General features: G+C 42.5%; 1 non-coding gene across 1 annotated transcript; it reads left to right on the top strand.

The window, feature by feature from the left end:
* Positions 1–689: 689 nt before the first annotated feature.
* LOC132504521 (U6 spliceosomal RNA) lies at positions 690–796 on the top strand. Its single transcript, XR_009534926.1, has one exon. It is a non-coding gene; the product is annotated as a U6 spliceosomal RNA (small nuclear RNA).
* Positions 797–7,469: the final 6,673 nt, after the last annotated feature.

Here is a 7,469-nt window from a genome sequence, read left to right as displayed (position 1 = left end):
GATAGAGGCTCTGCTGTCTTTAACCGGTGGCTTCCAAGGTGGTCCTGGGGGTCATCTGCCTTCCAGACAGCTGCAAGGGGCAAAGAGCAAGAAGGGTCAGCACGGGGTTTTCACGGGTCAGGCCTGGCAGTGGCACACACCAGTTTAACTCCTCCCACTGGCTGGGACTCAGTCACAGGGCTACTCCTGTCGGCAAGAGGGGAGCTGGGCCATGTGGTCTAGCCACGTACCCAAGAAGAAGAGGAGAAGCAGTTAGCTTCTCTGCCATAGAATGGAAATGATGTCCTTTTGCAAAACTGGTTCATACTAAAATATTTTCTAATTGAAAAAAATTAAAAAAAATTTTTCTAATTGTAAAATCAAGACTAAACTTTTGATAGAACCACACTATTCAAAACAGTTTTATAAAGTTTCTGTCTAGCTCCTAACAGTGAGAATTGTAAAGTGTAGTGCAGTGCATGGACCAAATCACTACAGTTCTGAATTAGCCAACAATGTCAAATTTTAATTGCAAAATGTATAGCTCCTTCATTTTATTTTCCTTACAGAGAAATCTCTCTCTGCTTCCAATTTATACCTCTTGTTTGGTCATCATCCTCCCATGACGTATGTGATTGAGCCCAGTGAAGTTCTTGACATTTGCTAAGAGCACATCAGGAATATACACTGCCAAGAATCACAGACATTCAGTGCTCACTTCGGTAGCACATACACCAGAATTGGAAGGACACAGAGAAGATTAGCATGGCCCCTGCGCAAGGATGACACAAAAATTCATGAAGCGTTTAAAAAAAAAGAAAGAGAAGAATCACAGTCATTCATAATATAAGACAAATAAACAATTCTGTTCAGATGGCCTGGTATTACAGTTATAGTATAGTAATATAGTCCATCCTGGAGCCATTAACAAAATTAATCATCTCTATGACTTTTACTGTCTGAGGTCTCCTCTTTAAGCTCCTCGCGGGCCCCTGGCATGGCAATGCACTCCTTTCATGTGGGCTGCTGTGTGCTATTACTGTACCCATCGTAGTGAATCATGCATACTCAGCTACAAGTCTGTCACCATCTTGAGAGCAGATTCCCTGCCTCATTGCTTTTGTCCTCAGCCTCTAACACATTACAAGGCACAGGCAGGCAATACATTTGAATGAAAGAAAGAAGAAATGAATATCAATGACTGCAGTTTTACTTTGGATCTCCCAAAATGCTTACTTATGGACAGACACAATGATCATTATCCTTAAATTTAACATTCACACATAAGCCTGTCTCAGCTCTCTGTATGGAAAAAAAAACACCCAAAACAAAAAATGGCCTATGTTCTGGGGTTGCTTTTCTTTTTTAAAGAGAATCCAGTGGTAGCAATCATCCAGCGTGCCCTCACTTTTATCTAACCGTATTGTGGAAGGTGTAAACATACCCGAACAGTCCAAAGCTACAACAAAGAAATTAAATAAGTGGAGGAAGACAAATTTGACTTGCCAACAGATTTCAGGCAGCAGCAATGTAACAAAGCACCAAAATCTCACAACTGTGCGCCAAACTGTTATTAGTAATATCAGTGTCCTTTTAAACAATATTTTAAAATTCAGTATGCTTGATATACAAAGAAAGCTGTACATATTTACCTGGATGAGTTTGAAAGTAAGTATACGGCCATGAAACTGTCACCACAATAAACACTGCCATAAACATAACTATCACCTCTAAACATCTCCTCCTCCCCTCTTTTTTGTGATTAGAACATTTAATACAAGATCTACATTCTTAACAAGTTTTGGAATATGCAGAACAGTATTATTAACTATATGCACTATAGTGTAGAGTGGATTTTCTAGAACTTACTCATCTTGCATAACTGAAACTATGTACCCTTCGGCCAACACCTCCCGATTCTCCCTCCTCTCCACCACCCCCCATAACCACCCTGCTTCTATCGCTGTTTTTTGTGTTTTTTTTTTTGCGGTACGCGGGCCTCTCACCGTTGTGGCCTCTCCCGTTGCGGAGCACAGGCTCTGGACGCGCAGGCTCAGCGCGCATGGCTCATGGGCCCAGTCGCTCCGCCGCATGCGGGATCCTCCCGGACCAGGGCACGAACCCGCGTCCCCTGCACCGGCAAGCCGACCACTGCGCCACCAGGGAAGCCCTCGATCGCTGTTTTTTATGTAAACAAATGAATAGTTTGATAGTTGTTTGTTTTTGATTAAGCAATTGTTGGCTAAAAGGTACTCTTACATAACTGTGAAAACTACATCCTAGTTTATAGAAGCAATAGGAATACTATGCTATTTTTTTCTTAACGGTGCGTTTGTATGTTAGGGAAAGGAAGGTGCAAGATGAAACCTCAAGTAGCACAAAAGCGTATATACTTCAAAATGTCTCCTTCAGTAGAGGCATCAAATGATACCATTTCTTATATATCCCGAAGTTAGAATTCTAAGCATATATAATAAGCGAGTTGTTTTTAAAAAGTTATATATGTAGTTGGCAATATGATTTTAAAGGGTTTTTATTTGGCATGTAAGTTATGAAAAATGATCTGAGTCATACATTTTTATGTAAGTCTTGGAGATGATTCTTCTTAATCACTTATAATCAGAGGCCCAAGGAAGAGGGTCTCAGAGAAGTGCTTAAATCCTGCATTAATTTCCTAGGGCTGCCCTAACAAATGACTACAAACTGGGTGGCATGAACCAATAGAAATGTATTCTCCCATGGTTGTGGAGGCTCGAGAAGTCTGCAATGAAGGTGTTGGCAGGGCTGCGCTCCCTCTGAAGGACCAAAGGGAAAATCCTGCCTTTCTCCTTCTGGCTTCTGGTGGCTTCGGGCGTTCCTTGGCTTACGGCAGCATAAATACAGTCTCTGCCTCTGTCTTCACTTGGCCTTCTTCTCCCTGTGTCTTTGTGCTTCAGATCTCCCTTTCCTCTTATAAGGACACCAGCCGTTGAATTTAGGGCCCACCCTAACTCCAGGATGATCTCATCTTGAGATCTTTAACTTAATTGCATCTGGAGATGCAATTGTGGCTGGGGGTGGGGGGTGTCACTGAAATGCTGACTCCTTCTCTCATTCAGGTCTCTTATTGAATGTGACAATAAGGTCACATTCACAGGTAGTAGGGATTAGTACTCGGACATATCTTTTTTTGTGACATAATTTAACCTATTACAAATTCCCACGGGTAGATAAGCCACCGGTTCCTTTCTGACCTGCCATCCGGCACCTGGGATTCCTATAGACCCAAGGGGCTGGGTTGGATGGATAGTTCACTCAAGACATGAACCAGGTCTCCATCTGGAAGACATTAACGACAGGGACCCCTTTTCTGGGATTCCCTTCTCCCCTTTCTCCTCTCTCCCTACAAGTATTTACTGAATGCTTACTATATGCCAGTCATAATTCTAGGGTACTGGGGATTTAACAGCAAGCAAAGCAAAGTTCCTACACTTATCAAGCTAATATTCTAGTGGGAAGACAAATTATAAACAAATAAAACCTAACGTGTCAGATGATGAGGGCTATGAAAAATAAACAGAGGAAGGGAACAGGGAATGATGCTGTTTTAGACAGGAAGGTCATAGGAAGCCTCTATGATGAGCAGAGACCTGAATGAGAGAAGGAGTCAGCATTTCAGTGACACCCCCCCACCCCCAGCCACAGCAGATGCAACGGGTGCAAAGTTCTTGTGATGGTTACAAAAAATATGTCCATGAATGCTTGGTGCTCTTTAAGAGGTGGAGCTTCACTCCCCTCTCCTGGAGCGTATGCTGAATTTGAAATAAACAGAATATGGTAAAACTGATGATACGTTACTTCTGAGATTAGGTTTTAAAAAGATTACAGCTTCCACTCTGGGTGCTCATTTTCTCTCAGATCACTCTCCCTGGGGAAGCAAGCTGCCAGGAGAGCTGTCCTCTGCTCTACAGAGAGGCTCACGCAGCAAGAAATTGAGGGCTGTGTCTGGCCAGCAGTCGGGGAGGAAAGGAAGCCCTCAGTCCCCAAATCCATGAGGACCTGAGATTGCCAACAACCTCGTGAATGAGCTTAGAAGTAGCCCCTCCCCCAGTTGAGCCTTCAGATGACACTGTAGCCACAGACAAAAGCTTGACAGCAACCTTATCAGAGACCTTGATTCAGAACCCCCCTGGCTTTCTGACCCTCAAAAACTGAGAAATAATAAAGCTTTGTTATTTCAAGATGCTAAGTGTTGGGATAATTTGTTATGCAGAAAAGTATAATTCATTAAGGCCCCAAGGCTGCAGCTTGCTTGCCAAGTTGAAACGTGGCTGGAACAAAGTGAACAGGAGGGAGCATGGCAGGTGATGAGGTCAGAGAGCAAACAGGGAGCCAGCTCCCATGGAGAGAAACAGTAACACTCTGGCTTCTAAGCTGAATGAGGTAAGGATCCAGAGTACAGAGTTTTGAGTAGCTTAGTGACATGATGAAAGGACAGGCTTGACGGGACAGACTGTACAGGGGAGTGTAGAATGCGGGAGACCAACTGGAAGGCTACTGTCATAGGTGACTGCTTGGATTAGAGGAGAAGACCTGGGATATAGAGGTAGTGGTGACAGTGCTGAGAGGGGACTGGACTCCAGATAGATTCTGATGGTGGAACCAGTCATGGAGGAAAGAATGGCGGAAACATTTCTGAAGAGGCTGCCCTCTTTGCTAGAATTCGGATAATTTTATGAAAGTTTAGGGGAAAAGATGAAGTAATAAAATTGGTTTCCAAAGCATCTGGCAGCCTGTTCTTTTGGCTTCATGCAGAGCCTCTTGTCCTCACATGTATTTTCATGTTCTTTTTCCTTTCCCCTTTTACCTACTAAAATCTCTCCCAGGGAAAAATCTATGGAACCTGTCCCCAGTAAGGTATAAATAATTGATGAGACAAAAATCAATAGCATTTCTTTACACTAGCAATAATAAACTAGAAAATATATAATAGAAAAATAAGACGTATTTCACAGTAGCAACAGACTATTAGAATATCTAGGAATTAACAAAGAATACACTAGAGCTCTATAAGAAAAAATTTTAAACTCCATTAAAAGACATAAAAGATCTGAATAAATGAAGAGGTATTCCACACTCATGAACAGAATGGCATAATATGAAAATGCAGATGCTCTCCAAATTAATCTATAAATTAAATTCAATCTCTGTCAAAATGGCAGGGTTGGCTTGTTTGTTTCTTGAGAAACACTGAAAATTTATCCTAAAATTTATTTGGAAACACAAGTCTATGATTTAGTAAGTCTACCTTGAGAAAGAAAGGCAAAGAGTATTTAAGAATACTACTAAGCTATATGATTCAAACATTATGGTACTGGTTCAAGAACAGACAAAATGGACAACTAGAACAGAATGACAGAACTCAGAGATAGAACTGTGTTTAGATTGGAACTTGGTCCCCACATATAAGTCTGAGAAAGGATGGACTGTTTACTAGATAGGAAAACTGGCTCACTATATTGAGAAAAATTAAACCAAATCCCTATCAATTACATAAACAAATGTTGGCTCCAAAAGGGTTAAAGACATATGTTCAAAGCTATCATGAAGCTAATAGAAAAATATATATATATACTTGTGACCTATGCGTGGGAAAGGACTTCTTAAAATGCACAAACCATGAGTGGAAACAAGATTTTCTTGACATTGTTGAGGTTGCCCTTTCTGCTCACCGTGGCAGCTGTTGAGTGCTGGGCCTCCAGGGTCACCCATTAAGACAACTTTATCTGAGCCAACCTGATAGCTCTTCAGAGTGGTCCACTCTGCTGATGGGTAAACTCACTCCCAGAGACACAGGCATTCCCTCAATCCCTTACCTGAGACACTGTGCAAATGGAGTCCCATTCCTCTCACTTCCTGGAAACCTGTAAAAGCTACCCTTTACCAGCTACCCAAGTTTGGGGAAATGCCTAGTTCTTTTTTTTTATAAACTTATCTATTTATTTATTTTTATTTTTGGCTGCGTTGGGTCTTCTTTGCTGTGCACGGGCTTTCTCTAGTCGCAGTGAGTGTGGGTTACTCTTCGTTGCGGTGCGTGGGCTTCTCATTGCGGTGGCTTCTCTTGTTGTGGAGCACGGGCTCTAGGCGTGCGGGCTTCAGTAGTTGTGGCTCGCGGGCCCAGTAGTTGTGCATGGGCTCAGTAGTTGTGGCTCGCGGGCTCAGTAGTTGTGGCTCACAGGCTCTAGAGCTCAGGCTCAGTAGTTGTGGTGCACAGGCTCAGTTGCTCCACAGCATGTGGGATCTTCCTGGACCAGGGCTCAAACCCGTGTCCCCTGCATTGGCAGGTGGATTCTTAACCACTGCGCCACCAGGGAAGCCCCGAAATGCCTAGCTCTAAGCTCAGCCTTATCCCATCCTCCTCTACACTCACTTAGATCAATCCTCCATGCTGGGCTTGAAGTACAAAAACTCTTTCCTTTTCTCTGGGAGAAGAAGAGTAGTAAGGACCACTCAGACACAATATACAACAAATTTAGCACAAACAACACAATGAGTAATTGAGGAAGAAAAACCCTGATGTAACATTTCCTCCTGCACTCCACCATAGTTACAGGTTCTGAAAATTCAGAGTTCTGATTTCGGTTTTTATACCTGGGGCATCCTAAGGGCTTTTGGAATTACTCAGAGATTTGGAAATGAACATTGGAGTGTTTTGTGCCTGGCACTCATTCTTAAGTTGCAGGTCCTATACAAAGACATTGGACAAGGAGAACCCAATCCCTGCCTCAAGCACCCCACACCCCACAGTGCGGGTGACTGGCATATAGAGAGAAAAATACAGTGGGAAGTGGGAAGTCTAAGGAGGCCTGTACACGTGTAATGCTGTGGGATGCCCCCTGCTTCCTTGAGTATGACAATTACTGCAAAGCTGAGCTTCCTTTGCTGCTCTGTGTTTTGAAGCTGATCATACTTTTCGATAGTTTAAAATTCTGATTGAACTAGTACAGTTCATGAAGGTAATTGAACTCCTGTTAGTTTTGAACATCCTCAAAACTAAGTGAAAAAGCTAAAACAATAAAAATACAAGATATATGTTTGACCAAACTAGGTAACTTCTTTAATTCTGTACTAATTAGGAAGCTTTTGACTGCAAGTAGCAGAAAGTCTGACTAAGACTGGCTTAAAAAATGGGAAAATGTATTAAGTCATATAACAGGAACTCCAAAGATATGTCAGGCTGGACAATATCATCAGTCACCCAGATTTTTTCTGATTCTTTTTGCTGTTGTCCATAGGATTCATCTGAAGGCTGGTTCCCCTTGTGTTCCTCTTGTGGCTGCCCATAGCAATTTGGGCTACCTGATTTCTTGTTCACATCCTCTAGGTGACAAAGTCATAAAAGTTCTGATGGGCCAACTTAGTTCACATGCCTGCCTCTGGATCAATAACTGTCACCAAAGGGATTGCCACGTGCTATTTGGCTCAAACCTCGGTCACTGAACCAAGCACAG

Source organism: Lagenorhynchus albirostris, chromosome 1 (assembly GCF_949774975.1).
Source record: "Lagenorhynchus albirostris chromosome 1, mLagAlb1.1, whole genome shotgun sequence".
Taxonomy (NCBI): Eukaryota; Metazoa; Chordata; class Mammalia; order Artiodactyla; family Delphinidae; genus Lagenorhynchus; species Lagenorhynchus albirostris.
The sequence above is the reverse complement of the archived record's forward strand: the minus strand, read 5'-3'. Positions and strand labels throughout refer to the sequence as shown.